This window comes from Rhinopithecus roxellana, chromosome 12 (genome assembly GCF_007565055.1).
Source record: "Rhinopithecus roxellana isolate Shanxi Qingling chromosome 12, ASM756505v1, whole genome shotgun sequence".
Lineage (NCBI taxonomy): Eukaryota > Metazoa > Chordata > Mammalia > Primates > Cercopithecidae > Rhinopithecus > Rhinopithecus roxellana.
The window spans coordinates 19,473,077-19,495,788 of NC_044560.1; positions in this window are offsets into that span (position 1 = coordinate 19,473,077).

The window sequence follows — 22,712 nt, forward strand, 5'->3', positions numbered from 1 at the left end:
TCCCAACATTACCCCACTCCACCCAGCCAGGCCATGGGAGAGGCAGGCTCCAAGCAAGACCTGCACGGAGGGTGTACTGGGTGTGTCCCGCTGCAAGGCCCAGCTGTCCCCTCTCACTGGGCAGTTTCTTTGGCTGGTCACACAGGCCACTAAGCAGGTTAAGGTACTCACAGTGTGACTGCTGGGTGCCTGCGGGCTCCCCTGGGGAGGGACCTGTCTTCCTGGCTGCTTGCTATCAAAGGTGCAGACCCCTTGGCACTGGGTTTCTGGGCTGCAGTGTAAACGACCACGTGTACAGTCATCATCTGGACTCACTGCACCTGCTGATGGGACTTGGGGGCAAGGAACTGGCCCTATGGTGCTGATGGCCCTATTGTTTGCTGAGCTGGTGGTGATAAACTCTGTTGATTCTATTTCTCTGATTCATTAAGTCTCTCTCCATTCAGCACCTGTGGAGTTGCATGGTCATCTCCCCTTTGGAGTTGGTCACTCTTTTCCATCCCCTTGCAGTCAGAGTTCTTTCCGGAATATTTGGCTTGGAGACATTCACAACCTGATTCAGGGACAAAAATGTGGCCATTTGGAAAGAGAAACTGGAGAGAGTGGGGGCTAGAGCGGCCATCCTTGGGGTAGCTCCTGCTCAGCCTCCGCCCACCCTCAACAGCCGGGTCTGAGCTGCCATCCCTGGTGTGCAAATCCTCTGCACAGTTGGAGGCCGGGGCCAGAGTCAGTACCTGGGGACCTTCCCAGACATTTCAGGGTGAGGGAGTGGGAACTAGAGAAGGCAGTTGCCACCCAATCCAGAGTCTTTTGTGGGGGAGGTTTAAAGGGACTGATTCTTTCGCCCTGTGCCTCCCCAGGTCACAGGGATGAAATGAGCTGTCTTTGATTGCGCCTGTGCCCCACTGTGGACTGGAGCCCCCCATCTTCAGAACACAGCACACCGAAGCCCAAGCGGCCTTCAAACTCATCTTATCTGGTTTGCAGGATCCATTTTACAGATGAGGAAACTAAGGCACAGAAAGGTTCACCAGACAGCAGCAAAGAGGTACTCGAAATAGCAGAAACTTCTGAGACAATAGGCCTGGTTTCTAATTCCAGTCGCATCTCGAGTGTTTCAGCCAGTCTTGCACCTCAGAGTCTCTATTCAGCAACTGTAAAATGCTTAGCCCCTCTCACTGCATTCTATACCTAGCCCAGAGTCCTGCATACATCTGTCTGCCTTAGTTCCTTTGCCTATAGAGTGGGTCTGTAAAATGGATCACTGTGAAGTTCAAGCTAGGAAATCCATGTAAAGCACCTAGCACATAGTAGGTGCCCCAAAACGGTAGCTCATACAGGACCGAGCCTTTCCTGACCCAAATCCCTGGATATTGCATCCCAGTGATCAAAGCAGCCCCTCCCTATGCCATCACACCTGAGGTCAACCGAGCCCCATGGCTGAGCCTCCAAGCCCTAAGGCGGCTCTGAAGAAGAGGTGGGTGCAGGCTTCTGCACAGAAGCCCCATCCCCACGTCCATTTTCTCCCCTGTTAATTGCATTCACACTGGGAACAGATGGGGCAGTTGAGCTTTACCCCATTTTCACAGAGTATAGTCCAGGAAATAACCATGTAATTAAAGAGGAGAAATGTAAAACAACACTCTCATTGGGACTTTAGACCACCCCGTCTTCTCTCCTTGTAAATTAATTAGCGAACTGCAACTGTGAAGACAAACCCCTTGGTGAAACCCGGTAACCAATTCACTGTGGGGCCAAGAGACTCCCACTGCAGTACAAGGCCTGAAAAGGGAAAGAAAAAGAGCACTAATTAGTTCAGTCCTGTTTATCTACACAAAAATAAAAATATAAAAATATTGGATGCAAAACAATTTGCTGGCTGTCAATAGACTGTGTCTACCCCGGGGAGACCCTGGTTTTGCTTCTTTCTGGAGTTTGTTTATAACCTTCTGTTAATCAGACCTGAGCAGGGAGAGACGTGGAAATTATGTAGAGAGAATGGACTTCGTGAGGACCTGGAGCAGACCTGGGAAGAACTGGGATGGGTTCGTGGCAGTAGCTTGGGTTGCAAGGTGTCAAGACACTGACCCTGCCTTGCTGGGAGCTTGGCGATAAGGCCCTTGTGGAATCAAGCCTTCACACAGGGAATGTGATCTACAGGATGGCAGGTGTGTGAGGATGGCTGTTCCAGAAGATTCCATATAGGTCGGGCTCCCTAGAAGCAGAGTCTGAGACGGGGATGTGTGGGGATGTTTGGGATTGTGGAGGGCACAAGCTCAGGAGAAGCAGAGTCAGGGAAGCAGTGGAGAGCGGGCAAGAAGCCAGGCAAGGGCGTGGGCTCAGTTCACCTAAGGGGAGCTCTGGAGCCTTGTGTGTGGCACCACATGGCTGTACCGCCTCGGGCAGTGAGATGGGTCTTTTGCATCCTGTGTCAACCAGTCATCAGTTGCAGTTGCCCCCAGTGGCAGTTCCAGGCAGTCAGCTCCCTCAGCTGAGGACAGTTCTCCAGACAGGGCACACCTGTGAGCCATTGGCAGCTGACACTCCACAGCTGAAGACGAGTGCACTGAGCCAGCTGGATACTAGGTGGCACCCAAATGCCACCACTCCCATCTGTGACTCTATCACTGACATCTACCTCTCGAGCATCTGGCTCAGCCTCAGAAACACCCCTCTTCATTTACCTTGGGGAACCACCAGCCCTGACAGACCTTGGGAGTCCTGCAGAAATCTTCAGAACCAGGGCAAGTTAGGGAAATCATCCCACCCCAGATCTAGGGATGAGCTGAGCCCCATGTCTGGCCATGAGCCCCATGCCTGGCCAATCAGAATCTTGCATCCTCCTGGACACAGTGATCAGCTGAAGGAAGACCCAATCAAAGCCAATGGAACTGAACTGAGGGGGTGGCCATACGCATAGCTGGCAGGCATGAGGGCCATCTCAGTGGGACCAGAGCCAAGAGTGCTCTGGAGAACATTGCTGAGCCCAAAACACCCCCAAGGACCTCCAGTCAGGGGATCCCATCAACTCCCTTCTGCTTAAGCCGGTCAGCATGGAGTTTCTGTCCTTTCCAACCCAGTGCTTTAACTCACCCCCATTCTGACCCACAATGTCCACAGCCCAGTTCCCTGGGCCACTTCTCACATCAGCTGCATTGTACACTCTCCTTTGTGCCATGGGGCGCCCCGGGTAGGGAATCCCTCACCTTTCCCTCCACCCTCACGAAGGCTTTCATGGAAAATCCTGAGGCTGGACATCAGATGCTTGTAGACCTCACTCTCCACAGCTCAGGCCATTGTAGGTTCAGGGCCAGGTCTGACCAGGTCAGAGGACCCAGCAGCAGCCTCAGGTCCACCAGCTCTAAGCCCCTGAGCTGTGGACTCCTCCAGCCTTTGCCCTGCGGACCCCTCCCTAGCACGGCTCTGTTTGTGTTCCTCCATCAAGCACCCTCCCCAGAACCCCAACCTGGCTAGCAGAGCCCTCATACCCTCCCCAGCCTCTACCAGCCCTTTCCTATAGGGTCCTCTCTTGTCCTTCTGCCCTCAGGACTGGTGGGCCCAGCTCCAAGCTGAATGTTTCCCCATGGCCAGGACTATCTTCTGCCCTCTGTGAGCCTGGAAGAGGGAGAGTGAGGAGAGAGGCCATCACTGTGTGCCCAGGGTTCACACTCATGATCCCAGGCATGAAGCCCGCTCAGCTCCTTAGTACTAAAGTCCTGAGTGCTGCATCAACCCGGAAATCACAACTCCACTGCCTTTCAGGGCCAGTAGATCCTGCGGGTGAGTCGTTACACACTTGGAAGAGAATCCTGGCCTCCTTGGCCTCCAACCTGCTGGGGGCTTCTGCATTCAGAGCTGTAGGGGCAGCAGGGGAGCCCTTCATCATCCTATTGCAGAACACTGCAGACAGCAGGGGACTCTGTGGGCAGATTCTGGCACCCTGCACCCTATCCCCGACTTCCTCCCGCCCCGCCAGTCCCCTCTCCCTCCAAGGCTGTTCCAGCACATTACCTGATGAAGTGGCCTCACTCCTGGTGCCTCCTCATAGCAGGCAGGCTGGAGGGGGCTGGGGGAGCACTCAGGAGAGACTGGATGAGCAGCGGGCATAGAGGGGAGTGTGACTGGAATAATAGTAAATAAGTGCACAGCACTTTTCAGTTTGTGCAGGTGTACTGTACTGGGCTCTGTGTTTATTCACTCATGGCCCCATTTGAATTTGACAACAACCTGTGACATTGTACTAGCATCGTCACCATTTTAGGCTGTGGATATGGGCACAGAGAGGGAAAATGATGCCCTCAAGATCAGACAGCCAGGAGGTAGCAGAGCAGGGATGCACACTCGGTTCTAATCACAGCAGCCCACATTTACTGAGCGCCCACTGTGTGCAGGACCGTTACTCACACAGTGGGGCCCTTATTCCTCATGGCAACCCTCTGAGTCTGGGACCATTATTATCCCATTTTAAGACAAAGAAACGGAGGCACCGAGAGGTCATGGTACTTGCCCAAAGTCACACAGCTACATCCTTCTTGTCCTCAGATCCCACTCCTTTCACAATAAGATGGAATTGGGGTTTTCCAGGGGAAGGCCCATACCTCCTAGGTTCCTAGTCCTTGTGTCCTTGGTCCCCAGTAAAGCTGTTCTCCTCCTCCCCTCATCCCAAGAGCCTGGGGTCAGTGTGGGGCACAGGGCAGAGCTGATGCAGCTGGAGAGACAGATTCCTGAGCACAAGGAGCTGGCAGCAGATCGGATCAGTACCCAGGCAGGCTGAGTTTCCAGTGCTGGATCTACCACATAGGTGCTTTGTGGCCTGGGGGCCCCCTTTCCCCTTGCTGGGACCCCATTCCAAGGCTTCCAGAACTCAGGGACAGTGTGGACCCCCTCTGAGTTCCCTGCATTCATGGCAGGGAGGAGCAGACACCAGCCCCTCCTTCCTCTCCTGTCCCAGGAGGGGGTGCCCTGTGGAATAGTCTCACCTCCTCCGGGATCCTTCCTCCATCTCTCCTCAATGCTTGTCCAGTCTTCACTCCAACTGGAAGGAATTGAACTGGGAACTTACTGAACACCTGCTGTGTCCTGAGGCACTGAGGACACCTTGCAGTCTTCCAACACTTCCACCCCCTTTTGAGGTGTGGGACTATCATCCCTATTTCACAGATGGGGAAACCAAAGGCTTGGAGAGGTCGAGTGATCCAAGAACACCAGTTAGGAAGTGGCAAGGCCGGAATTTGAACCCAGGTGTCTGACTCCAAAGCCCACTTTCTCCTGCCTCCTGCTGCCTTTCCCTCGCAGTGCCTGGTGGGATTGTGACAGAGCCCCTGACCTCCACGCCACTGGAGGATATGTCTTCCTTAGGTCAGAGGAGCCCCAGGAACCCAACGGGTGTATCACTTAGGACAATTGTGTATGTATGGGGGGGGATGTGCCAGATGGTGTGCATGTGTGTGCAAGTCAGGGAATGCCCACATGATGATCCCACCATAACTCTTCGGGGCTCATGGCAAACGTCTCTTGTCAAGTCCCCCTGTGACCTGGTGTCGCGCCTGAACTTCACTCTCATGGAGGCATCTCTTCCTGGTGGCAGCCTCTGAGTGTGTGTCATTACCCTTCTGTATCAGGATTCGGATGCCCGGGGAGGTGGCTGGTTTGTAGGCACACAGCAGTACCTGCTGGAGCTGAGAGTATCCATGGGATCCCCTTTTTCTGCAACGGTGTGTGCACCTGTGAGGGGTCAGCCCTTACGTGGTCTGTAGAAGGAGGAAGCCCAGGGGTTCCCAGAAAGCCCCCCAGGAAGGAAGCATGTTGTCCTGATGCCTTGAGGGTCCCTGACTCCCTCACCCCTTTCCCTTTATCCCTCTGGGCCTGAGTTTCCTTAGCTGCATACTGAGGAGCCTGTCTGTCTTGCAGGCCGGCTGTGAGGGTTCCATGTGACTACCCAAAAGCACTTTGTGAACAGAGCGAACATGCTGGAACATGCTTAACCACAGGCCAGCATGGAGCCCGTCCAGAGGCCCCGCCCACTCTACCCAGCTGGATGGTGTCTTCCTCCTTGAGGAGTGGTCACAAGTGCTGGTTCTATCTTCAGAGTCATGGGTTCAGAGCTGGCTCTGCTGAGTCACCCCAGACAAGATCCATGATCACCCTGAGCCTCGGTGTCCCCTCTACCACCAGGGCAGCCCGTTACATCCTTGAACCACTCCTGCTGGTCAGAAGGATGTCCTGACCTCTGACCAAATCCACATTAGGACACAGGTCCCCCTCTAGAGTCTACTGTGCACGAGTGTGTGTCTGTGTACACGGGGCAAGGCTGACCTGCTCAGACACTGGCAGCTCCTCCCACAGCACAGACGACTCTCAGGTCCTCACAGGCCCCTTCTCCAGCCGGGCAGCCCCAGCTCTGAGACCCACCACCCCCAGGGCGCCTCCTTTGGACCAAGCCCTATGCTCGGTTCTGGACACAGAATCCTCACGATAGCCCTGAAAGTAGGAGCTGCTATCACTCCCACTTTACTAATGAAGAAACTGAGGGTCAGAGAGGCCAAGGGACTTGTGGGAGGTCGCAGAATGTGCCAGAGCTGGGATACAACCCAGGCCCCTGCTGACTCCACAGCCTGCTGATGCTACTGTATCTTCCATCTCTGTCTTCTCCTACTCTGCAAGCCTTCCAAAATATTCCTACCGCACCTGTACTGGTTTTCCCTCCCTCGAAGAGCAGGCCCAGAGGGGCCAGGCCCGCCCTGAGGACAGTGGGTCTCTCATCTCCTCCTCCCTGGAGGGCTCCTTACCTTGCTGTTTCCCGACATGAGCTTTTCCAGCAACTCAACGCCCAGCGACTCATGCTGAGCCCCCAGCTCAGTTCCTGTAGGGGCCGTGGACAGGCAGCCTCCCTCCCTGCTGCTTGTGCAGTTAGTTTTCAAAACCAGATGCAGAACTTTTCAAAGAATCTGTGTTAAATTCCATCTGCTTAATCTCGCATTGAGCTCAGCTGGATGTCAACAGCATTAGGTGTCCTTCCCGAGTTCCATCTTCTGGGAATCCGGTTGATTTGTTTCTGTAGCTCTTCTTCCAGGTAGGCCAAGAGTTCTCAGCTGGGAACAGAGCCTGTGGCACACCCCTGGAGACCACCCTTTAGGCCAGCATCCACTCACTGACTGGTCCTCTCTGGGCTCCAAGTTCAGCCAGCCTGCCCGTGGTCTTGTCTGTCTTCCCTGTGGTTTGCTGGCCTGTCCCTTCCTCTCTCTCTCTCTCCCCTTCCCCCATTTCTCTCTCTCCTTGTTATTGTCCCTTTCTCTTTTCTCCTCCTCTTCTCCTTCTCTGTCTCTCCCAACACCTCCCCACTCAAGTTGGTCAAGGTCACAGCCACAGAGGCTGCTCTTCATCTGCCTCCAAAGGGGGCTTTGGCTCCATCCTGGGCCACAGCAAAGGTGATGCCCAGAGCCTGGCAGGGGCACAGGGGCAGGAAGGAGTGCTGCTGCGTGATCCAAAGGGATCAGAACAGCCTCACAACTTACTGAGCAGCTGCTGTGTGAGAAGTGGGGACCCACTGGCTGAGAGGAGCCCATCTGCAGTCACACAGACCTGGGCTGGCCTCCCAAATCCGCTTTTTAATTGTGTAACCTGGGGCTAGTCAGCCTCTCTGAGTGTCTGCTTCCTTCTCTGTGAATTGGAGTAAATGTCACAGTCTGCTGTGAAGACTGAAGGAGACCATGTATGTAAATACTTTGATGTAATTCCTGGCCAGAAAATAACACTGGGAAGAGCACAGGCAATCTTAGCTGACATTATTTGTATTGCAGGGCCCTGTGCTGGGAGCTTTTCATTTATTACTTCATTAAATCTCTTCTTTGTATGATGTAATTTTCCATGTATATTTAATACAATGCAATCTACTTTACACATCTACCTGTCTATCCATGTACCTATCCATGTCTCTAGATAGCATCAACACACAACAAACACCAGTGAACTGCAGTCTGAGAATTAGAACATCACCAAGAGGAAACAGAAGTCCCTCAGGTCCCTGCAACAATTTCATCCCCCACACCCTACTGGAGGTAACCACTGTCATGCAATTTACGTTTTGCATTTCTTTTTTTTTTTTTTTTTTTTTTTTGAGATGGGGTCTCGTTGTGACATGCAGGCTGGAGTGCAATGGCACAATCTTGGCTCACTGCAACCACTGCTTCCTGGGTTCAAGCGATTCTCTGGCCTCAGCCTCCCAAGTAGCTGGAATCATAGGCAAGAGTCACCATGCCCAGTTAATTTTTGTATTTTTAGTAGAGAAGAGGTTTCACCATATTGGCTAGGCTGGTCTTAAACTCCCAACCTTAAGTGATCTGCCCAAATCAGTCTCCCAAAGTGCTGGGGTTACAGGCATGATCCACCACACACCTGGCCTACGTTTTGCATGTCTATGCTTTTGAAAGAAAATATAGTCTACTTTTATGACTTTGGGTTGGAAAAAAGGTATTTACTGAAATACGTAAAGTGCCAAGCATAAAGGAAATGACCGATAAATTTGATTCAATTTAGGCAGTTTCTGTTCATCCATCGTCACTATAAATAAACTAGAAAGATAAGCCACAATATGGGAATAGATACTACAACACATAAGCAAGAAATGATTCTATCCTGAACACATTTTTAAAACTTCCTAAAAAGATGAAGAAACCTATAAGAAATCCAATAGAAAATTAGATAATGGGCATGAATAGGCATTTCAAGAAGGCTGAATGGCTAATGATCATTTGAAAATATGTGCAGCCTCATTAGTAATCAGAGAAATGCAAATTATAGAACACTGGGAATTCCCATTTTACACCTGCTAGTTGGACAAAAATGAATTTCAGGTCTAGGTGGAGAAACAATAGAAACTCTCCCACACCGCTGGTTGGAGTGGAAATAATACAGGCTCTTTGAAAACCAATTTGGCACTGTCTGTAACATCGAACATGCACATACCTTATACTTCAGTGGTTGTACTTCTAGAGTTTACCCCAGAGAATCTCCTGTACTTGGTCGTCAGGAGGCTTGTACAAGAATGTTCACAGCAGATTCATTTGTAATAACAAAAACCTAGAAACAACCCAATCAATATCTTTCAGTAAGTGAATGAATCTCTCGAGTCCTTTCCAACTTCTAGATGGAAGTGTCTGGGGCCTCAGACTAGGCTTCACAGCCAGTGACAGGCACTGAGTTAGCTACCCCCATCCCTGGGCAATCAGTGGGGCTCCCTGCAGATTTGACTACTTCAAACAGACCCCAGCTAGCCCCTCACTGACAAGTTCAAGGCCATCTAAGAATTGGAGCCTCTGGGCTCCTGAATCAATAGGACCCATGTGACTGGGGTCAGGCATCGGAGGCAACAAAGACCCCAGGAGTGGGTAGGGTAATCCTGGAGCTTCTCCGCCTGGCAGGCCCACCCACCAGGGTCAGAGAGCCTCAGCCCAGAGACTCAGGACTCAGAGGGTCTCCTTTCCAGGCCCCCAATGTGAAGATGGGCACACTGAGGTCAAGGAGGGGGCTGGGAGGGAGGGCACAGATTCCTAAGTTTAGCTCAAGTACCCCATGCCACCCCTCCAGGACCCCCAACCCCTCAGCAGGCCAGATGCCCACAGGCAAGTATATGAGTCCATGCATGCACGTACACACACACATACACACAAACACACAACACAACACACACACGGACACACGCAACTCACACACACGCACTCACGCATCCTTCCAGGCTGAGTTACAGTGACTGATGGGCCTTTCTCATCCCTTTACCTCCCCTCCTCCTCCTCTCTCTTCAGTGGCTGGGACTACTCACTCCTCCCTCTCCCCCATCCAGCTCATTATGAGGGAGCCCCACGGAAACAGTAGTTGGAGTTCCTTTTCTTTGGGGACCATCATGACTCCTGCATCCATCCCTCCAAAGAATTTTGTCTGGCAGCCAGGCCAATAGACCTTCTGCTATGCTTACATGCACAGCAAATGAGGCAGAGCCCCCTGAGCTGGGAGCAGGAAAGAGACTTCTAAATGGCTCCTGAGCTCTCAGGCCACAGCCAGGATGGGGCCAGGGTGCAGGCCACCATCCAGGCCAGTTCCTGGAGCAGACTGCAGCTCAGCCTCCCCAGGGCAAGCTGCCCTGGTTGCAGACATCAGATCTCAGTCCCAACCCCAAACCCTTGAGGCATCCCCAGCCAAAGTCCCTAAATTCCTCATCCTACCCCAAGCTCTGCTGGGCCTAATCCGGGAGACAGCCTTACCTGAACTCCACAACCCAGACCCCACTCAGGCCAAGAGTACTGAGGCCCGGTGGGCTGGGGCACCAGCTCTGATGCCACCAGGGGAAGATCACCCCATAAGCCTGGGGCCTGGTCCCAGGTAGGACAGAGAAGACCCCCCTCCTTCCACCCAGCAGAGTCCCCAGGTATTCCCAGATGCACTTTCTCAGGCAGTGTGCTTCATTTTGAGACATGAGAGGGCCACAGGGCTGCCTGTCACCCCACCGAGGCCCTGGATCATGCTCAGCTCTTTCTGGAGCAGCATGAGACGCTCAGGCTTTGGTGTCAGGCTGATGGGCCCCAGCAGCTGCAAGACCTGGGTGAGTTGGCTGCCCTCTTCAGGCCTCACTTTTTCCTCTGTTAAATGGGTCCAGTCCTGTTAGGATCAAATGCGGTAACAATTAAGTGTCTTACACAGTGCCAGGCATACTGAAAGGGCTCAGCTTACAAACACGGGACACAGACAGTGACAGAGGAGACACAGCCCTGCTGGGGATGACCATCCTGCTTTCCAGCCCAGCCCATTCCCACATTCCCAGGCCCTGCCTCCTCGCAGGGTGCAGAGGGAAAAGGAAGAAACTGGCTGGTAGGGACCCGTCACTCCTGGTTCTGTCAGACTTGCTGCCTGACCTTGGACAAGACAATTCTTTTTCCTGAGCCTCAGTTTCTTGGCATGAAGGCTGTTTATATGATGTACTCATTCTATTTGCACACTGGCTAACCCTCTGTGCCTCAGTTTCTCCATTGGCCGGAGGATACAACCCGTTCTAAACTATCTCACAAGCCCATGTCACTTAACCTGAAGTAAGGCTCAGAGTAGCCCACTGGCCAGGCCACGTTTGACCACTTCCCTCATCTGGCTGTTTTTTTAGCCTCCCCTGAAAGCTTGAGAATGTATGGCACAGACACGGGCCCGGCAGCAGCGGTGCAGAGGGTGTGGTGCAGATGTGCCCACGTGGGAGACCGCTGAGTCCTGAAGACACTAGGGTAAGCCCTGGGCCTCGTCCTGGATGGAGTGGGACTATAATCCTCCCCACGGGCAGCCAGATGGAAGCCATGGTCTCTACTCAGACTCTCTGTGGCTTGGAAAAACTGAACGGAGGCAGGAACAAAGTGAGGGTAAGTTGGCACCACTGGGCCTGGCTGGCACGGCCCCTGTTCCACCGAGTCGACAAGCTCAGATGTCCTTTCTGGTCTGGAAAGAATCTCTATCCCACCACTGCAGAGTTTAATGTCTGGAAATACACCCAGAGCAAGCCTGTCTGCTAGTCAGCAAAAACAGGAGCCCAGAGCTGCCACCCATCAGTCGGGGAGATGGGCGCCGCTCCCCTGTCGACCTTTCAGCTCCTTTATTTGATGCCGTCACTTCCCACCAGCCATGGGAACATTTCCAGTGCAATTCTTTTGGGAGAGGTCCACTTAGGCTCTGGGGGAGTGGCTACTGAAGGGTCAGCTACAATCCTTGCTGCCCAGGAAATATCAGTCCCACAAAAGGAAAGACACCCATGGTGTTGCTAGCAGTAACTCAACTAGAGAGTAAGGGTAGCTTTCAGATTTCAGATGACAAGTTCTTGGAGGAAGAGCGAGCACTTTGGATGCCAGACCTGGGTTGGAAAGAAAATCTCCACAAGCTGAAGCCCAAGCCAGACTCACAGGATGGTATTTCAATGTAAATGTGAATTTAGCATGCAGTGCAAGGCTCTGAGCTAAGAAAAACAAATCAAGGCACAAGTAGGGGAGGGAGTCAGGCCTTGAGAGGGGAGCTTGTAGGGAGCTCATGGTGGATCCATGCAGGTGTATCCCTCATATAGCACCTGTCCCTTTGCTATTCTCCCCACCCCTAGGCCAGCCCTTCCCAGCCAAGGCTTTTCGCATGAGACGGATGGTCCTCAAATCTAGCTAGCTTAATAACAACAGCAACAACAATAATAATTATGGTAAAAATGGTGATCTGATAAAAAAAAAATTACCCTCACATCTGAATATTTACTGAGTGCTTACTCTGAACTATGTGCTCACATAATCTCTATCTTCATGACTTTCAAGGCTGGTATTATTAAGACCATTTTACACAAGAGGAAACTGAGTCTCAGGAAAATGATATTACACAGAACTAGTAAGTGGCAGAGATTCTATTTGAGCTTTTGTTTATCTGACTCCAAAGCCAACACTCCTCTAAGCACATCTTGCTCTTATTTTTAGATCATGTTAATAGAGGTATTGAGTTTAGAAAAAGGGAGATGAGAGTCCTGCTCAACTGGGGAGCTCAGAACCTATGTGCAGTTCTGGGAAACAAATCTAGAGGGTCATCAATAGGCTGAACCTAGTCTAAAAGCCAGGCCTCTGACCTCAGGAGGGCATGAGAATCTGGTCATATGGATTAATTAATTCAACACTTTCATTATCATTCTATTATGTTCTTGGAGGCTCTTCGAGGCCTTGGAGATAGAAGGCTAAAGAAGATTGACAATGCCCCTGATGTCATAGAGTTCACATTCAAGTAGAGCAGACAGATAATAAGCAAGTGAGTATATACCAGGAAGTGATGTGGCCTGTGAGGGAAAAGTGTGACTAGAAAGGGACTGGAGATGAAGGGCTGCTCCAGAGAGAGTGGCCAGGGCAGGCTTCTCTGAGAAGGTGGCATTTCAGCAGATACTTGAATAAAGTGAGAGTCAATTTTGCCAATAGCTATCAAGAGAATGTTCCGGTCACAGACAGCAGCAACCGTGAAGGCCCTGGGGTAGGGAATGAGATAGTAATGATTATGATGATGGTAATGATGGTGATAATGGTGATAGTGATGATGGTGATGATGATGATGATGATGATGATAATGATGGTGATGATGACAATGATGATGGTGATGGTGATGATAATGATAGTGATAGTAATGATGGTGACAGTGCTGAATTGATGCTAGGTGATGTGTGATGATGAATTAGTGTATTGTAATGAGTGAGTTGGCATGCTGATGGTGATTGATGTGCTAGTGATGATCGATGATATGGTGATAGTAATGGTTATGATGATGGTGATAATGATGATGGTGATGATAATGATGGTAATGATGATGATGGTGATGATGGTGATAATGATGATAATGATGGTGATGATGATGATTATGGTCATGATGATGATGGTGATGATGGTGATGATGATGATAGTGATGATAATGATGATGATGGTGATGATGATGATAATGGTCATGATGATGATGGTGATGATGATGACGATGGTGATGGTTGTGATGATGATGGTGATGATGGTGATGGTGGTAGTGATGATGACAATGGTCATGATGATGATGGTGACAGTGGTGATGATGATGGTGATGATGGTGATAATGATGGTGATGATGATGACGATGGTGATGATGGTGATGATGATGGTGATGATGGTGATGGTGGTAGTGATCATGATAATGGTCATGGTGATGATGGTGATGATGGTGATGATGGTGATGATGATGGTGGTGATAATGATGGTGATGATGATGGTGGTGGTGAAGATGATGACGGTGGTGGTGGTGATGATGATTATGGTCATGATGATGATGGTGATGATGATGGTGATGGTGGTGATGGTGATGGTGATGATGATGATGATGGTGATGATGATGATAGTGATGCTGATGATAATAATGGTGATGGTGGTGATGGTGGTAGTGATGATGATGATAATGGTCATGATGATGGTGATTATGATGATGATGGTGGTGATTATGATGGTGATGATGATGATGGTGGTGATGATGACAATAATGGTCATGATGATGATGATGGTGATAGCAATGATGATGATGATAGTGATAATGGTGATGGTAATGATGACGGTGGTGATGATAGTGATGGTTATGATGGTGGTGGTGGTGCAACTGAGGAAGAGAGCAGAGGCCAATGTTTCTGAAGCAAAGTGAGGTGGGAGGAAGGAAGGGGAAAGGAGAGATGTGAGGGGTTGGCAGAAGAAAGGTCATTAGAAAATTAGGCCATAGTGAACTTCGGATTTTATTTTTTGATGTCAAGGAGACTCATTGCAGAGTTTTAAGCATGAGAGTGGCATGGCCTGATTTATGTACTAAATAGATCACTTCAGCTTCTGGGTGAGGATCACTTTGGTTTCCGGAAGCAAGAGTGGAAACAGGAAGACCAGGTAGGGAGGATCACAGAAGTTCTTGTGGACTAGAGTGGGGCCAGAGGAGAGTGTGAGAGGTGGTCAATCACCCAAGAAGTTACTGAAGGAACAGGGTGCTTATCCTAAACAAGAAGAGTTGAAAGTGATCATGAAAGCCATCTATCTTCAAACTTTGGAAGGTTGTCACATGGACCAGACGTCAGAACCAAGACTAATGAGTGAGACTGTAGGAATGCTAATTTCTCTTTGAAAAGATTTTTTTAATGTTCTGGCAATGCTGACTCAAGATGGAGCATGCTTCCTGGTGTAGGCCATGGCCTTCCTACCATTGGAGGTGCACAAGCACAGGTCAGCTCTCAGAGCTATGAGGTCCAGTGAACACAGATTAACATTTGTGATCAGATGGACCTGGATTCAGAACCTCCTTTCTCTGCTTATTATCTGTACTGCCTTCAGCCACTCACTTTTCTAAGCTTTGGTTTCCTCATCCCTAAATTCCTACCTAATTAGATTGTTGTGAGAACATTAAGCATTCAGGTGCATAAAGCACCCAGCACTGTATCTGGCACAAAATAGGTGCTCAATTAATGTCAGTGATGATAATGATGATGGTCATGGTCATGGTAATGATGGTGATGATGACAGTGATGGTGATGATGATGGTGGTGGTGGTGATGGTGGTGGTAGTGAACTCACCAATCAATCCCTGACTAATCAGTCAGGCATGAAGAAAATGTCTTCAAAGGTGTGCACATAGGGTCCTGGGTCCAGGAGTCCAATGATGAATCTGATCCTATCTGAGTCAAAGCACCATAACTGTTAAAGAAAAAGTTATTCAATTATACTTGTTAAAGCGCGGTAAGGCAGACTTTATTCAGGACCATTGCAGTGGGATTTTGCAGTGTGGGAGACACCTTGGGTTGAACTCCAAATACAGCATAGGCAAGTGGCAATTTACAGCCAAGGATCAGTGGATGGAAAACTACTAAGAGAAAACATCAAGGGTAATGGAGATTCTGGAACAACTGACATAACTGGATTCTTGCTGAAGACAGGCCAGAGGATGGTGGAGGATGGGAAACCTGATCAGATATCAAAGGTAATCAGATATTAAGGGTGGGGAGTTCTTTCTAAACTTGCTGAGTTAGAAGAGTTCTTTCCTGAAACTGGATTTTATGAGGAAGTGGACAGGTGGATCTCAAAGAAGGTTCAGAAGCCTAACTAAATTTTGGTCAAGTAAATAATTTTTCTCAGCTCTTGTCCTATTAACAGGTAAGACACAGCCCAGAAACAGAGAACAACTTTCTTAAAGTTCATGTTTCCTGGTTTCCAGTGTAACTCTCTACTTTGCCACAATGTATCTGTAGATTCTATGTTCTGGAAAGTAATCAGCATCAACCTTTGTGGCCTCAAAGTCCTGATGATAAAACCCCTTCCTGCCACACGAGACTGATCTCCATTTACAGACATACAGTCAGATAACCTGGGCCATTTTGGCCCATTAAGTATTATTTTATAAGTGTTACTTCTGTTTAGAAACTTCTATGCTCAGTTCATCTTCCTCAGCCCCACCCTTCTCTGCTCCAACAGAAGTTACTATTTTCGTATTAATTTCATTGAGAGTTCTGTGTATTAACTAGCATTTTGTCTTATCTTTGCCATCCTTGACTGTCCTCCAGTGTACCTTTTAGGAACTGCATTCAGCGCTGGTAACAGGGATCTGAAAACTAATGGCTTAAATAAATCAAAGATTGTGATTTTTCCTCTTTTTAAAATAATCATGGACATAGAAAGTCCGCATATCCTATGTTAGATCCACAGGTTCTGTTAATGTCCCAGTTCCTCCTTTGTTTTGCCTTACCATTCACAGTGCCTGAGCTCTTTCTAAAGACTGCCTACTGGTCGTATGATGGCTGCTGGAGCTCCAGAGATTACTGTCACATTCCAGACAGGAAGGAAAAAGAAGGGAGAGGACAAAGGGGCAGGGATTCTTGCCAGTTTAACACTTCCAGTCACATTCCATTGGCCACCCCTTTCTGAAATGGGCAGGTAAGTGTAGCTTTGAAGTAGGACACCTTCCCACCCCAACAGCCTTGGTATTCTGCTACTAAAGAAGAGAAGACAGGGTTCTGAACGACAGCCTGCAGCCTGGATCCCAGCCAGCATCTAGGAGACTGAAATGAAGACCTAGAGCTCCTGAAATGAGAATTCTGGCCCCAGAGCTGAATCCAGGAAGACTGGATTGTAGGGAAAAGGTGTAGATATTCTTTCCTACCTACTTCCACTTTAAAAAACAAATTTAAAATAATAGTTTAACCATAGATGTTTATTATCAAAAATTCCAGACACAAAAAATGAAGAAAACCAAAATCCTTTATAGTCCCCCACCCAGAGATAACCTCTGTTGGTATTTTTGAATGCATCTTTCTGGCTTTTTTCTATGGAAAATTAGAAATGGACTTTACAACCAGTTTTACATGCTGCTTTTATTCCCTTTCTTTATTTTTATAAGCATTTCCCCAGGTGAATCATTTTATGAAGGTTTTGGGTTTAGCAGCTAACAGTCCATCATGTGATGTTCCATAATTGACACACAAATCTCCTATTTTTAGGCGTTTAGACGTTTCCCATCTAAATTGAACCATTATAAATTATGTTGGGATAAACGACCCTACACATAGATCTTTATCTTCATCTCGAATTCTTCTTTGAATTCTTCTTTGGGATAGATCTGTGGTCTTCTCAGGTCAACAGGTATGGGCATTTTTAAGGTTTTGCCTGTATTTTGGCCAGTGGCTCTCCCGGATGGCAGGCCTGGCTTCCACTCCTCCCGTGGGGTCTAAGAGCCTCTTCAAAAGGGTTTCTGAGGCCTTCCCCTCACTTCTTCACCGTCTTCTCTGATTCAGGCCTCCGCCTCCTCCCCCAGCTCCCTTGGGGAAAAAAGAAAAAAAAAGTTTATACTCTGAAATATCTAATCATGTATTTATCTCTAAGTACTTAAAAAAGTCAATATAATTACTCTAGTCCCATTAAGTTTAATTTGCAGCAAATTATGCATTTATTATTTTTTTCTTTTTTTATTTTTTATTTATTTATTTTATTTTATTTTTATTATACTTTAAGTTCTAGGGTACATGTGCATAACGTGCAGGTTTGTTACATATGTATACTTGTGCCATGTTGGCGTGCTGCACCCATCGACTCGTCAGCACCCATCAAGTCATCATTTATATCATGTATAACTCCCCAATGCAATTCCTCCCCCTCCCCCCTCCCCATGATAGGCCCCAGTGTGTGATGTTCCCCTTCCCGAGTCCAAGTTTCCTCATTGTTCAGTTCCCACCTATGAGTGAGAACATGCGGTGTTTGATTTTCTCTTCTTGTGATAATTTACTAAGAATGATGGTTTCCAGCTGCATCCATGTCCCTACAAAGGACGCAAACTCATCCTTTTTTATGGCTGCATAATATTCCATGGTGTATATGTGCCACATTTTCTTAATCCATGAAGTTGGGGGTGTGTTGCTGGATGAAGCGAGTAGGGTTTGGCTATTTAAAACGGGCGCTGGCGAGAGCAGCTCAGGCTGGTTAAGCTGCAGCAGGTCCTTGCAAAGGAGGGGCTCTTTCCAGGTGGGCGCTCCAGCCAAGGCCCCTCTGCGTTCACCTGCGCCATGACCACTTCCCTAGGCCCTCTCCCCTCCTCCTTGCCTCCTGGGGCCGCTCTCCAGGGTCCTGAAAGGAGACCAGCCGCGGGAAGGGCAGCGCGGGGAGACAGGGGTCCCACACCCAGGAGCGCCCCTCACCGAGAGGGACGAGCTTCGGCAGATAAATGCCCGACTCCCCTTGAGGGGCAGAGTCAGCACCCCCCACACGGTCCCTGAGATGGCCCTGGGACCGAGCCGCCGCCCCCGCCTTTTGATTCAGCCTCTTCCCCGCCCGGCTAGCCCCTCCCCACTGTGCCTCCTGAGATCGCCTCTCAAATCAGCAGCCTGCGCCTTGGAGGGACCCCACCCAGACAGCAGGGGTCCTTCCAGGGCCCAGCCTAGGCTGGAATACCGGGTAGGACTTGAGAGACGCTGGGAGGGGGCCAGCGGACCACGATGGACAGAGGTAGGGAAGAGAGGGCAGAGCCACCCAGGTGGATGAGCAAGTGAGGGTGCTCTCTTCTCCTCATCTATGTCTATGTATAAAAATTTTGTGTGCATCCATCTAACCAACACCCTGCTAAGATACACCACATATCCTTTACCCCCAATGTCTCTTATGCTCAATTTCTAGCAATTCTCCCAGCCACAGCCCCTTTCTGTCACCGTAGATTAATTTTCCCGTTCCAGAATGTCATATAGATAGAATTCCATGATAGCTATCTAGGATCTCTTGCTCTATATAATGTTTGAGATGTACCTGTTTGTGTTTATACGTTTATTCTCATTTGTTGCTCAGTGTTAGTCCGTTAGGTAGATATACAACAATTTGTTTATCCATTAACTTGTTAATGGATCACTGAGTTAATACTAGTTTGAAGCTATTGTGAATAAAATTGCTATTAAAATACTCAAATAGTCTATTTATAGACCAAAGGGTTTTTTTTTTTTATCACTTTTGGGTACGTAAAAGTAGAATTTTTACATCAGAGTGTGGATGTATATTTTATACTATAACAAGCTGCCAAGTTGTTTTCAAAAGTGACTTTATTATTTTACATTAGCTGCAGAAATAGGATTTTCATTTGCTCAATATACCTCACCAATGCTTGGTATTATCCATCTTTTTAATTTTACCCATGATGCAGATACCTGACTAATAATGTTGAGCAGTTTTTCGTGTGTTTTGCATCTCTTCTAATGTGCAGTGTATGTTGAAATCTTTTGCCCATTTTTATTGAGTTTTTCTTTTCATGATTCACTTGTAGGAGTTCTTTATATATTCTGGGTACAAGTCCTTTGTCAGATATATGTATTATGACTATTTTTCCCAATTTGTGGTTTACATTTTCTTTTCAAAAAAATTTTCAAGTGTATAATACATTGTTGTTAATTATAGGCACTAGGTTCTTTAATGATATTATTTGAAAAGCAGAAAGCTTTATGTTGATAAGTCCAAATTGGTATTGTTTATGATTTTTTCTTTCATGGTGATCATGGTTAGTGCTTTTATGTGAGTGTCTTCAGAAATCTTGGTCTACTTCCAAAATATGAAGATATATATTCAGTATTTTTCTCTTGTATTGCCATTAGTTTTTATGTTTAGGTCTATGTTTTATCTCAAATTCATTTCTATATAAGATGTGAGGTAAGGGTCTAAATTTATAATTTTTCCATGTGGGTATTCAGTTGTTACAGCACCATTTATTGAAAAGACAGTCCTTTCCCCCATTGAAATATCTTAGTCTTAGACAACATGTATGTGTGGGTCTGCTTAGGGCCTCTCTACTCTGTTCCATTAACCCACTTGTCTCTTCTTACTTTGTTTTAATTATCATACCTGCATAGTCTTGAAGTCGGGTATTATATGTCCTCCAAGTTTTATTTATTTATTTATTTTTCTATTTATTTATTTATTTATTTATTTATTTTTGAAATGGAGTTTCACTCTTGTTTCCCAGGCTGGAGTTCAGTGGTGCGATCTTGGTTCACTGCAATCTGCACCTCCCGGGTTCAAGAGATTCTCCTGCTTCAGCCTCCCAAGTAGCTGGGATTACGGGTGTCTGCCACCATGTCTGGCTAATTTTTTGTATTTTTAGTAGAGACAGGGTTTCATCATGTTGGCCAGGCTGGTCTCGAACTCCTGACCTCAGGTGATCCACCCACTTCGGCCTCCCAAAGTGTTGGAATTACAGATGTGAGCCACCATGCCCAGCCTGTCCTCCAAGTTATTAATGAATGTTTTGGCTAGTGTAGTTTTATTGCATTTATGTATAATTTTAGAACCAGTTTGGTGATTTCTACCAAAAATAAAAAATCCTGCTTGCTTTTTTCTGTGCATGTGTGTCAAATTTATAGGTCACCTTGGGTAGGATTGACATGTTAACAATAATCTTTTAACCCATGAACACAATATGCCTATTTATTTAAATATTCCTTAATCTTCCTGTGAAATATTTGTGGTAGTCAGAATACAGGTCAGGCATATTTGAAAAAATCCTTAAATGTCTTGTTTTTGATTCTATTGAAAAATGGTATCTTTTAAATATTTTCAAATAAGCCAGGTGTGGTGGCTCACGCCTGTAATCCCAGCAGGTTGGGAGGCCGAGTCGGATGGATCGCTTGAGGTCAGGAGTTTGAGACCAGCCTGGCCAACATGGTGAAACCCCATCTCCACTAAAAATACAAAAATTAGCCAGATGTGGTGGCATGCACCTGTAATCCTAGCTACTGAGGAGGCTGAGGCAGGAGAATCACTTGAACCTGGGAGGCAGAGATTGCAGTGAGCTGAGATCCTGCCACCACTGCACTCCAGCCTGGGCAACAGAGCCAGACTCCATCTCAAAAAAAAAAAAAAAAGTATAGAGCAGGCATCAGCAAACTTTTTTCTGTAAAGAGGCAGACAGTTAATATTTTAAGGTTTGCAGACCACATGCCCTCTATCACAACTACTTAATTCTGCCATTGTAGCATGGAAGTGGCCATTGTAGCATGGAAGGGTACGTAAACAAATGAGCTTTGGCTGTGTTCCAATAAAGGTTTATTTACAAACTGAGGAGAGCAAAGATGGCCATCAAGCAGACCACCCAGAGGCAAAACTCCTTATTGGAGAAATTCAGAAGTAATTAGACTTCCTTGTTATCTAATGCAGCATCTGGTCCCAGGCTTCCTTCTCTAAAATATATAAGTAATTAGAATTTCCATATACCTCTGGAATGCATGTCTTTTGATACCCATTGTACAACCTTTGCTAATGTCAAGGCACTAAAATGTCTGCAAATGTAATCATTTACCATGACCTCCATGACTAATATGGTCTATATTACCCTTAAGCTCCTGCTTTAAGGTTCATAAATACTCCTAAGGAAAATTCCACGGAACGTGCTCAGTCCTCTCTTGCTGAGGCACCCCACTGCACTTTTCTGCACTGTTTTTTCTATCTCATAAAACTTCCCTTTTCAAACCTATACTATTGTCAGTAAATTATTTTACAACCCATGAGCCAACCACTCTCCACTGCTGGGGCTCTGACACCTCACCTGCCACAAACACTAAAATGTGACTTCTCTACAATTTTACATGTCACAAAATATTATTGTTTTTTGAATTGTTTTCAACTATCCAACAGTTTTTAAAAAGCATTCTTAGCTCCCAGGCCATACAAAAACAGATGGTGGGCCAGATGTGGCTCACAGGTCATAGCTCACCAACCTCTGGCATAGAGAAACCAATTGATTTTTATTCTATGGCTCACACAAACAACATGTTAAATTCACTTATAGTTTCATCCTGAAATTTGTTAATTCTAATAGTTCTTTTTGTAGCTTCATTAAGATTTGCTATAAAACACTTGTATCATCTATGAACAACTAAAGTTTTAATTCATCTTTTCCAAACCTCAAGCTTTTCTTTCTTTTTCTTGCCTTATTGAGTTAATTAGAGTCTTCAGCACAACGTTGAATAGTAGTGATGATAATATTCATCTTGACCTGTTTCCAGTAAAGGGAATGCATTCAGCCTTTCACCGATACACCTATTGTGAGCTGTAAGTTTTGCATAGGGGCGCTTTTTAAGAGTAAGAAAATTCCTTTTTATTTCTAGTTTGCTCAGAGTTTTTGTCACGAATGGCTGTTAAATTTTGTAGGTGCTTTCTTGGCATATATTGAGATGATCATATGGCTTTTATACTTTGTTATACTAATGTGGCAAATTATGTATGATTGATTTTCTTTTCTTTTCTTTTCTTTTCTTTTTTCATCTTTTATCTTTTATTTTAGGTCCGGGGGTACATGTGAAGGTTTTTTATGTAGGTAAACTCACGTCATGGGGGTTTGTTGCACAGATTATTTCATCACCCAGATAATAAGTCCAGGCCCCATTAGTTATCTTTTCTGCTCCTCTCCCTCTTCTCACCTTCCACCCTCAAGTAGACTCCAGTGTCTGTTATTTCCTTCTTTGTGTCATAAGTTCTCGTCATCTAGCTCCCACTTATAAGTGAGAATGTGCAGTATTTGGTTTTCTGTTCCTGCAGTAGTTTGCTAAGGAGAACACCCTCCAGCTCCATTCATGCTCTGGCAAAATACATGATCTCATTCTTTGTTACGGCTGCATAGTATTTTGTTATGTATATGGACCACATTTTCTTTATCCAGTCTGTCATCAA